Source organism: Mirounga angustirostris, unplaced genomic scaffold (genome assembly GCF_029215605.1).
Source record: "Mirounga angustirostris isolate CCGP_5_RB_7025 unplaced genomic scaffold, mMirAng1.0.hap1 SCAF_7, whole genome shotgun sequence".
Lineage (NCBI taxonomy): Eukaryota > Metazoa > Chordata > Mammalia > Carnivora > Phocidae > Mirounga > Mirounga angustirostris.
This window is the reverse complement of record NW_026991715.1, coordinates 63,319,440-63,329,824: the sequence shown is the minus strand read 5'-3', so window position 1 is coordinate 63,329,824 and position 10,385 is coordinate 63,319,440. Positions and strand designations below refer to the sequence as shown.

The 10,385-nt window shown below is 39.2% G+C and overlaps 1 long non-coding RNA gene across 1 annotated transcript in view; it reads right to left on the bottom strand.

Moving 5' to 3' along the window:
- Positions 1-3,658: 3,658 nt before the first annotated feature.
- Positions 3,659-10,385, bottom strand: part of LOC135365257 (uncharacterized) — a 29,482-nt gene continuing 22,755 nt past the window's right edge. The window contains exon 3 of the long non-coding RNA XR_010412895.1: positions 3,659-3,928. This is a non-coding gene — a long non-coding RNA (uncharacterized LOC135365257). The remainder of the gene's footprint in view (positions 3,929-10,385) is intronic.

Here is a 10,385-nt window from a genome sequence, read left to right as displayed (position 1 = left end):
TTTCTCTCTAAGCTTCAGAACAATCAATGACCATTCCACTTTTTTCATTGTTTTGGGGGGGAGGGGGGAGATGTGCTAACTAAAATAAAACAAAGTGTTCTACAAACAAAGGAAGTCATGGAGCCTAGTTATATGTACACAGATTTAAAAACCATACTACAAATATATCATTAAAACCATAAGGCAACCAGCGGACAAAGTATTATCACTAAAGGAGCAATAAACTTCAATTGACTTGATTTATTCATTGTGGTTCCCTCTTCTTTGGGTATTACTGATTTAGCATGTTTTATTATTTGCAACAAATTGTTTAAGAAAGTATAATTTAATTGTTAAGCTTGTACAAGAGCACAAAGATAGTCAAAGACAAGCACTATCAGGTAGTAATTTACTGACCAGTGTCATGGGCTAACAGACATTAAGATGCAGTGAGTGATGTTTTGAAATGCATGAGTTGTGTCTTGATGTCTGAAGACCAGATAATTCAGGATATTAATAAATACTTGTAAGAATAATCACTTGTAATCACAATAATCACATGCAATAATGTTAATAACAATAATACTGCAGGGTAACAATTCTTCCAGCTCCAACGGTAATAGAAAGCCATCCTCCTCTGCTGAGGAACAATGGAAATCAGAGGTGAGAACTCACAGTGGATCTTTGAATTATTTATGAGCTCATACATGTCACTTGCATCCGTACGTTAAAAAAAAAAAACGCGAAAGTATAATAGCTCATTAGTGATGCAAATTTCAAAAAGATGGACTTTATTCTGGTTTGGTGGTGATTTTTGTAATTCAGCATTCTTACCAACAGTGAAGTGTCTGCTTTCTATTCTTTATTATTACTAGGATTCATATTGCTTGGCCAGGTCAACATTTTGGGCACCTTTATTTCACTCATCTCTGATTCACCCATTTTTATTAGCTCCTATTGCACACCAGCAACATTGATTAAATCGCTGTCATAATTTCTCTGAGATGCAATTAGAGTGAAGGTGGATCATTTGTACACTTAAAATATGTAGATTTAATAATGCATGCACAAATGAGAAGAACGATTTTTTAAATCTGCAAAAATACATGAGAGAGAAAAGAACGAAGCAAATGTGTCTAAAATGTTAACAGTGGGGAGTTCTTTGTACTATTCTTGCAACTTTTCATTAAGTCAGAAATTATGCCAAAATTAAAAATTAAAAGAAAAAAATTACATTGCAAGTCAATTTGCCATTCCACTAAATGAGCTTAAGCCACAGAATGAGAGAAAGTGGTACATGAGAGTCTGAGCTAGCCTCAGTTGACACGACCCTCAAAATATGAGCATCATGCCATGCGGAGTGAGGTTTTAGTGTTTTAATATATGTGTTTCTTGTGTAAAACAATATTCTAAAAATTTTGTATTTGGGTTTTTATTACATGCTATATATCGTACATTTATGCATACACATTGTTTTAAACAGGGTTGTAAAACCCTGTATGCTATATTTTAAGGATGATTTAAGATTTTCAAGAGTGATTTTGACTGTGTGTGATTTTAGCCTTATGTGCTAACTTTAGGTCTTGTCCCCAGGTCAGCTGCGACTCTACTGAACTCTCACAAGTACAGAAAGAAGTTACATCAAATCTTGTCTTGATGGCTGCTCTATAATCATAAAATCAAGAGAATGAGAATTTGGTTCAGCAAACCTTTCCCCTTTCCGTGCTCTTCGCCTCCTTTTAGTATCTCTGCTATCGCTGGGAGGCTAAACCCTTAGTGTGCCCTGCTGGCCTTGGTCACAGAATGAAAGACTCTGATGAACAAAATGTGCTATGTGTGTCCCAGGAGTGTTTTATTTGGGGAAGGAAATGCTGTCTGGGAAAAGTAACAAACAAAAGGGAATCTGACGAATCTAAGTCCCTTAGTGGGGAAGAAGTCTTCAGGCAGGGGCAGTTCCCCTAGCTCTGTGATTTAAGTATGCTGACATACTTACTTCATTTACTTCTTGACCATTTTAATCTCTACCACCACTGAGTTCAAGTTACATTTACTCTAATGTGCCAAGCTTATTAGAGGGACTCGACACACATTATAACACAAGACAAATTTAGCCAAGGAGATTTTCTTTGTATGTCGGAGTATGAATCTTTTGGAGATTTGGTTGCTGTTGTAGCTGTTATTTTGACTTTGAAATAAATGTGAAATGTAGTCAAAAGGGCCTGGGACTAAGAGTTGGAAGATCTGATACAAACTGTATGCTTGTCAAATTACAAAATCTCTCTATTGCCTCATTTTCACAATCTGTAAAAGGCATGAAGATCATTCAGAGTCTTTTTTGTTTCAAGATTTTTTTTTTTTAATTTATTTGACAGAGAGAGACATAGCAAGAGAGGGAACACAAGCAGGGGGAGTGGGAGAGGGAGAAGCAGGCTTCCCGCGGAGCAAGGAGCCCGATGCGGGGCTCGATCCCAGGACCCTGGGATCATGACCTGAGCCAAAGGCAGATGCTTAACGACTGAGCCACCCAGGTGCCCAAGAGTCTTAATTACTTATAATCACGGTAACCACCTGTGATAAGTAACCATGTGTTAATGACAGTATGCCCTACCCAGCTCCCAGGTTTGTGGTAAGGAACAAAAGAAAGAATGTTTATGGAAGCACTTTATGTCTCTAAAGCATGAAATAAATATGACAAAAGAGACTAGCTACAATGGTTAATTTTATGTATTAACTTGACTGGGCAAAAGGTGCCCAGATATTTGGCTAGATATTATTCTGTGTGTGTCTGTTGAGAATTTTTCTGGGTGAGATTAACATTTGAGTTAATAGCCTGAATAAAGTAGATCACCCTTCCCAATGTGGGTATGCCTCACATCCCTTCCACTGAAGGCTGAATGGGACAAAAAGACTGAATAAGGGAGAATTTGCTTCCTCTCTCCCTCTTCCTGTCTTTAAGTTGGGACATTGGTCTTCTCCTGCCTTCAGACTTAGGCTAGGATTAGAACTATTACCATTGGCTCTGTTTCTCCAGCCTTCAGACTCAAACTAGAACTCAACTCTTCTGGGTTTCCAGCTTGCTGACTGAAGATCTGGGGACTTCACAGCCTCTAGAATCAGCTGAGTCAATTCTCCTTATAATAAATCATATATATATATATATATATGATGTAATATATGATATAATCTCCTATTGATTCTGTTTCTCTGGACAACCCCAATATACTAGCTATGAAAAATATTCATAGCTTATGAAAATATTCATTCTTTATACCTATTAGTTGGGTAAATTTACAGAAACAGTGAAAAGTTGTGTCAACCAGTTTCATCATCATATCTATGCCCAATGACCAGTCTGAAAATTCTGCACCCATCTCCACCACATCTTAGAATTACTAAGAGGGCTGAAGATTCTGAGGTGACGTAGGACCATTCTAGCCAGGAGAGTGCTGAGTTTATTTCTGGGGCAATCTACTTCCACACAGTTTGTCTTCTTGGTCTTTAGACTCACATAAAAGAAAAGAAATGAGATTTCATAGTTTAAGAAATGAGAAATTACTAAGCACCATATTGGGCATAAATTGGTGTTATGAATCCAATGTATCTTACTGTGACAATGTCTCATATATTTTCTGTTCCTTTGGAGAAGGGTCTGGTATGTACCTGCTCATTACCACCTTCTCATAGTGATGCATGCTTTCCATGAACACAACCTGCAATCATCATATGCCATCCACTATTTTCACAAGCTTTTTGTTGTTTTTATTGTCCTTAAATCTTACCTAAATGAAACATTTAAGACATTAAATGCCCTAAGTCCAAAGTTTAATGAGGGAATTCCATCTGAGGCACGATCTCCATGAATGATAATGAAACACTGCTACAATTTTAATCTCTTGTAGGATCCAATTTGTATAATGCATCACGTCAAACACAAAGGATTAAACTCTCACTGGAAGGGGAAAAAAAAAAAGGTCTAGGTTAGTCTGCCCTCTAGTGTAGCTTACTGGTTCCTAAAATAAACCAGAGAAACGTGTCCTGGAAGCCGATTGTGCAATTCCGTCAGGATGGCAACTTGCCACCGTCGCCAGCGCTCCTCTTTGGGAGCTACAGACTTTTCTAGCATTAGGTCACATTTCTAACCCAGTTTTCAAGAGAAATACATACGGAGCCCCACCCTCCTGGACCTATGCCTGCTTGAAGTCTATGTTACGTGGATAGCCTTGACCGTGGTGTGTGCCCTTTTCTATCACTTCAGGAGAACAGGGATGCAAATAAATAAAAAGACATATTTCTGAGTTCAGAAATGAGTGCATTAGGAGAGGCTTCGGAAAGGGAGAGATTTGGTCTAAGAACTGTTACTAGTGTGAGTCTCTTAGGGACAACCTGGGCTATCTACATAACAAAACACCTTGTCCTTGGCTGGCCCTTCTGAAAGTTCATTTGCAGAGGTATGTATCCTCTCCTGGACTCCAAGGCCTATGTTTGCAGTAAAGAAACATCTTTGTGTTCCCTGTTTCGTAACTTCCCTCAAATTCTGCTTTAGAGGGGCGCCTGGGTGGCTCAGTCATTAAGCATCTGCCTTTGGCTCAGGTCATGATCCCAGGGCCCTGGGATCGAGCCCCATATCGGGCTCCTTGCTCAGCAGGAAGCCTGCTTCTCCCTCACCCACTCCCCCTGCTTGTGTTCCCTCTCTCACTGTATCTCTCTCTGTCAAATAAATAAATAAAATCTTAAAAAAAAAAAAATTCTGCTTTAGAGTTAGAAAGTAAAGTGCTTTAGGGCATAGTTTTTTTTTAAACTGCAGTTTATACTCAACTGAATAAACACGTCTTTGTTTTTTTAAAGAAAGTCTAATTCTTGTAACTGGTGGACTTGCATAGGTCTGAAAGCTTTCCTGTTACACATCAATTCCAGAATTATTTCAAACAAATAAATACAATGTTGAATTACTTAAAAAAAATTCAAGGTCCTGTGCACATGTTTACCTGGAAAATTCAAATGCCCTATTAATCAAAATCTGGTCTATACTTCCTTGCCCTTTCCACATGCCTTTAGTTCATGTACCAGAGATATTTAGCTAAGTAGTGATAGTTTGTTTCGAGGCACCCCCAATCACTACCAATTTCAGGAAATACAGGTCCTGACCTTCATAAATAAAAAAATAAATAAAATAAAGCAAATATCCTTTTTACATATAAATTATACATACACACACACAAAATTCTAAATCTGCAAAACACAAAAATATCCTCCTATTTATATTTCTGTCATCATAGCTAGCAGTTCAGGTGGGCTAATGATGAGCCAAATGGCATTCCAGCCCCTGAGTACACTATCACAGACTACCTGATTCACTCTTGGCATAAGGGCTTCCTTAAGCCATCAGTTTGGGCTCCTTCACAATAGCAGTATAAATACAACTTTGATCTTCGATCTATTTTCAAATTGTTCATCCCTGACAGTAAGATAACCACAGTAGTCTAGGCTCTAAAAACATGTTTTAAGCTGACTGGAGAGGAATTAAAAAGGAGAAGCGATGTGAAGTAGTGGATAGAACGCTAGGAAACAAGACACCTGATTCTAATTGTGATCTTGTCACCAGCTATGCTGCTAACTTAAACAAGTCACTTTACTATTCTGGAGTCTTCTTCTGCTCATCTATAATAGGTGTGGGCTAGAGTTAGATGAAATCAGAGGTATCTAATCTTTCATCACCAGACTGCCTGTTCTAATTACATCGATGACTTCATATCTATATCTGTGTTTCAATGTGTTTTAGACTAAAAATATTACAAATTCTAAGTTTACCAATCCAGAGAAAGTGTTACTCAAATACATGCTCACACTGACGCTGGTTCTCAGTCTAATCCACACCCAGGGCATGTTTGTCATTTGCTGTACTGATTTTCCTGCTAGTTTTCTTTGCCTAAGTCTCTTAAAGATATTAGGAGCTTAATCACTGTCATAAAGAGAAGATGAAAGATTAAAGGCTCTCTGATTAACATTTTGCATATTTTTTTTTCTGAGAATTTCAAGAGCACATAAAACTCACTTGTTCCCTATCAGCATTTCCCTTTACCCCTTTAGTTTGCTGACATGTGATTTTCAAGTCATTTTTGGAAATCTGAAACCTGTTAGAGATCACAGATGCCAAGATCTGCATGACTGCTATAGTTTTGGCAGAATCTGCTTTTTTAAGACAACAAAGGCAATAAATAGGAATCTGCTTTCTTCTGACTCTATTCTTTTCCAAAAGAAAAAATGTCTTTGTGGACGCATGTCATTTAATAAGGTTTCTAGACTGTCTTGGTTTAGACTGTGTTTGTTCTTAGCTTTGACTCAAAATAGCATCTGGGCTTTTCATCTTGAGAACTTCAAGCTTATTCCTGTTATCAGCTTCCACTAAGAGCATAGCTTCATATTCCTTTTAATGTCTGTGATTCTCTTTAACAAAGGTAATCATCTAAGCGCCAATGGTGGGCAGCAGTAAAAATATGTTTTTGCCAATACAAATGAATATTTGACTAATTTGAACCCTAACCGTGGCCACATTTCTTAGTCTTCATGCCATTTAAGTCAGCTTCGCAAGGGCGGGGTGAGGGTGGGGAACTGACAAAAGAGGTAGAGCCTTATAAATAAGCACAGGAAGTGAAAAGATGTGGCATCTGACTTAAGGGTCAGAGAAAAGGAGACATGTGAGAATTTCAAGATCGGGTATAATTTTGACAGAGAGAAATGGGAAAGACAGAAATAGGGCAGGAATACTAAAAGCAAATGTTAGATGAGAAAGGGACAGCCATGTTGAAGAATAGCCAGAGGTTCAGTGTTGTTATAGACGTAATGTGTGGTCACACGACAAGCTGAGAGATGGCGTTGGAAAGGTGATCTGTAGTTAGACTGGAGAGGATGCAAGAGTGGTCCTGGTCTGTCTTTCATCAGTAAAGGTGGAGATAGCGCCCTGAAAGGAGACACAGGCTACACCAGACCTATCCCAGGCATGAGACATCTGCCAGAATGGTACTACTAGAAATCCCAGGCCAGCCAACTCCAGGAATCAGAAAGGGACCTAGAAAAGAATTGAGGAAGTCACTCCAAAGCATAAAGTCCCTGAGATGTGGGGACCCAGAGCCCTGGTCTAAGAGCGGTAACTTTGAGGGACGTTCCAAGGAATAAGCAATGGGTTCTGAAGAGTAGAGAGAGGGGCATTGATGATGCACCAAAGTTCTGAGCCTGGGGACTGAACTTACCTATAATGTCCTCTGTCAGGAGCTGCACTTTCCTTCATAACAGTATTCTAGGCCACTTCTACCTCTGAGAATTTTCGACAAAATAAAATTGTGTAAACATGACTGGGGCAAATTACTTAAACTTTCTGTGCCTCAAGTTAAGTTTATATCTGCAAAATGGGAATAATAAGGCTTTATACATTTATTAAAGGCACTGAGTTAATATTTGTAAATCACTTAGAACAGTGCCTGGCACAAAGTCAGTGCTATTTAAGTGGCTGTTATATATATAATTTCTTGCTTTTTCAGAACCCTCCTTCACATATAAATAACATAAACGGAGGGGAGCTGAAGAACCTCACAGGTTATCAAAATATTAGAGTCTCAATGTACTACCCAACTCCCTTCTTCTTCTAAAAGCTCCTTCTTCCCTCCCTTGGGAAGGGGAGGGGCCCGGGGAGATGAAATTTTATTCTGTCTTAAATATCATCTTCATGTAAATTTGCATCACCTTGAATTAATGTTCTGGCTGATAGCCAGGCTCAAATGCATACTATCTCTTACTTTCAAAGGCCCTCTGCTGTTACAGCTCAAATCTAGAAATCCGGTGTGTCGTCTGTGTCTGTAATGGAACACACCATAGCAGCGACTGCTCTTGACTGTAAAGAGCACACCCCCAAACACATGTGACTACCCTTGTTATATGGTGAGCTCACTGCAGCCTGGGTCTGTGTCATTCCCATCTTTGTACTCCTCAGCAGTGTCCAGCACTGTGTTTACACAAAGTACGTAGTCGCTAGTTCTTTGCAGAACAAAACTGATTCAGGAAAAACACACAAATGACATGTGTGTACAAACACTTTCAAGTCGATGAACAACTAGTTTTCTTGTAAAAACCAGAAACAGTCTGTGTGGGAGTATCTGGCCAAGACCTTCACTGTGACAACATCTGAATCACCTGTTTTGTCTGAAGACTAAACTTTTAACCTCAGCCCCACATCACAGCTCACTGTAACGATGTAAATGAAGCCATGTGGTCCAGCAGGCCTAACAAACAGCAGTCCCACTTCTTCTGTTGCTTTAAACTCTTGAAGTTTCACATGACTGCAGACTGTTAGAATTATGTGAACTATGTTTCCAAAGTCTTGCCTCTTCCCTCTTTGGAAATAAGTCATAACCAGCTGCAGTTCCTGCCACGTCGTAGTATAGATGAAACACATTTTACTTTGTTTTCTATAAACACAGAAAAATCTGAGCTCTGAATTCTGAACAAACATCTATAATATCAAAGGGAGTTAAAGCAGAAAAGACTTCAGGAATCGGTTCTGATTGGTAAGGTTCCTGATTAGTACAGTTCCTTACTGTTCCTGCTGAAGATCTATGAAACAGAAGGGTAAGGTAGCTAAGCTATTTACCAGTATAGCTCAGTAAATTACATTGCAAGGACTAGGCAGATGACTCAATTCAGATATTATATATGGGATTTTTCATCTGGAGATGAACGTGTTAATACTAAGTTTTGTGGGTTTCTGTTGTTCAAAGCCCCCTTTTTATTGGTTTTCTGCCATCTCATTTTCTCCTGGTTTTCTTTCAACTTTTGGCCCCTTTTTCGAAGTTTTTATCCTTTTCTTCCTGGTGTCCTATGAATATTTTTTAAAAGATTTTATTTATTTATTTGTCAGAGAGAGAGAGAGCACAAGCAGGGGGAGCAGGCAGAGGGAGAAGCAGGCTCCCCACTGAGCAAGAAGCCCAATGTGAGACTCGATCCCAAGATCCCACGATCATGACCTGAGTCGAAGGCAGTTGCTTAACTGACTGAGCCACCCAGGCGTCCTGTGTCCTAGGAATATTGACAATCCCAGAGATGTGTATCTATCCTATTCTTTTCGTGTCCACCTTCCTCTCTTGGTGAGCTGGCCACGCCCATGGCTTCAACAACCACTGTACTTTGACTTCTCCCAAAAGTTTGTTTCCAACCCAACATGCCCTCCTGAGCCACAGTCTCTTCTGTGTTGAAGAACACTTCCACTTGAATTCCTTCCCAAAATGCCACATTCAAGACACAATGAAAAGATCTTTAACACGGCATTGAAAATTCTCATAAACTGACCCTGGCCACGCTCTATGCTCCTATCTCACCACCCTTTCGTTCACCTCTACCTGACCAATCGCAACAAAATAACGTGCATTTCCTTGAACATAGGGTGTCCTTATCTGCCCTCATTCCTTTGTATCTGGTGCATCTTCTGCCTGGAAGTCTCTGCACCCAGTTTATTCCCATCCCAGTTTTCAAGCGCAGCTCAAAGGTCATCCTCTCCCAGCCTCCCAGATCTGCACTGGAGCCTCTGATGTCTCACATGTTCTCCTGAACCAACACTGCTACATCACTCATCTCAGGTCTATATTTATTAGATAGCAAACTTCCTGACATCAGAAACAACATATTAAGCTTTGCTTCTGTAGAGCCGACTGAGCTTAGAACCATTCCTGGCACATGCAGATTTTCAACTGATGGCTGTCAAATTATTAAGAGAATGAAAGATGAATCCTACAAAGAAACCCAGACCCTTTCAAACCAGGTTATTATTTTTTTTTTACATTTTATTTTGATATGATTTAAAGCCTACAGGAAAGTTGTAAGACTATTCCAAAGAACTCCCATGTATCCTTATTCAGACACACTAATCGTTTATACGGCTTTATGATTCTCTCTGTGTACATTTATGCTGTTTCTAAATCACTTGGTAGTAAGTTGAAAATATCATGCCCCTTTACTTCTAAATACTTCAGTGTGTATTTTCTAAAAGCAAAGCTATTCTCTTATATAACCACAATGAAGTTATTAAAATCAGGAAATTTAACATTGATATAATATTTTTATGTAAGTCATAGTCTATATTCTTTTTTTACTTATTTTTTGAGGGACAGAGAGAGAGTGTGAAGGGGTGTGAGTGGGGGGTACGGACAGAGAGAGGGAGAGAGAGAATCCTAAGCAGGCTACACGCTCAGAGCAGAGTCTATTGTGGGGCTCGATCTCACGACCCTGAGATCAAGACCTGAGCCGAAGTCAAGAATCAGACGCTCAGCTGACTGCACCACCCAGGCACCCTAGTCATAGTCTCTATTTAAATTGTGTCTATAATGTCATTTGTTTATAGGTATTTAACAGCTACTATTTTG